The sequence below is a fragment of the Morone saxatilis genome, unplaced genomic scaffold (genome assembly GCF_004916995.1).
Source record: "Morone saxatilis isolate NCDOM2014 unplaced genomic scaffold, NCSU_SB_2.0 Contig21, whole genome shotgun sequence".
In the NCBI taxonomy this organism is placed as follows: domain Eukaryota; kingdom Metazoa; phylum Chordata; class Actinopteri; family Moronidae; genus Morone; species Morone saxatilis.
In genome coordinates this window covers 1,213,435-1,214,646 of record NW_023339774.1, presented here as the reverse complement: position 1 = coordinate 1,214,646, position 1,212 = coordinate 1,213,435, and positions in this window count along the sequence as shown.

The window sequence follows — 1,212 nt, the reverse complement described above, 5'->3', positions numbered from 1 at the left end:
GTTCATTGTACAGTTCATCAGTTGCTCTCTTCTGTTATTGTTATTATTGAATATAATATGAAATATACATGAAAATTTGTGAGTCAGGGGCCGTCAGTTCACTCACTTACGGTAAAAGGTTGGCCAACACTGATGTATGAAAGTTATGAAAAAGAAAAAGCAACAACCCCTGATTCTGCTAATGTAGTCTGTGAGACTATAAACCAAAAATATTATTTATGACAGACATCTTGTACCAGCCAAAGACAGTGATAGCACCAATGTTTTCAGCTCCATACAAAGAGCATAGATACATTTGTCATGGATGGCTTGGCTACACAGCTAAATGTAAAAAACAGTTTTAGTACATAGCAGTACAAATACAGTACCTTGTCTCTTCATTCTGGTAATAAACATGAGTCATGACCACTGACTGTGTACAGTCTAAGTAAAAGATACTGTGCAGGCTTGATAAAGAAAATTAGCCATTTCCATTGTTGGCATGAAAAAAATACAAGCTGACTTCATTTCGCAACCATTCATTTGTGAAGACAACATTCGACCTGAGAGGTGCCATCAAAACTGATTGGTGAAAAACAGGAGCTTTCGTAAAGACTGGAAATACAAATTATGATATTGGTGTTGATGTCTGGTCTTGAAGGTTAAACAACAAATTCAGATGAAATCATATAAAATGTAGGTAAAAAAAGAAAACCAACAAGTGCAAAACATCTTCTGGACTGCTTTCTCTTTGGACCTCAGCAGCCATTGTTCAGCATGTCGTGACTAATTTTTGCATAGCAGTTGAGTAAGGACTGTAAGGCTCCATTTGTTGTCTTCAGGGAGATTAGTGCCTGGCTGCTGTTGCTTGATTAAATTTGGTCTACACAGCAAGGCAGTTTCAAACATTGCAATGGGATGGGATGGTAAGGAATGGTAAAAGCACCAGGTTGCAAGCCGGTTGGACGAAAAGCTGCAGATTACACACGTTTACTGCAACCATCAAACCACAAGCATGTCTTCAGGGTAAACAACCTTTTTTTTACCTTTCCCAAGTCCCGCCCCTTTTTGCTCTGTGCCCATGACCCTGTCTCCGGTTCTTTTCCTTCCTTGGCCCACTTTTGATAGGTACTGCAGACCAGGAACACCCCACAAGAGCTGCAGTTTAGAGATGCTCTGACCCAGTCGTCTAGACATCACAATGTGGCCCTTGTCAAAGCCACTCAAATCCTC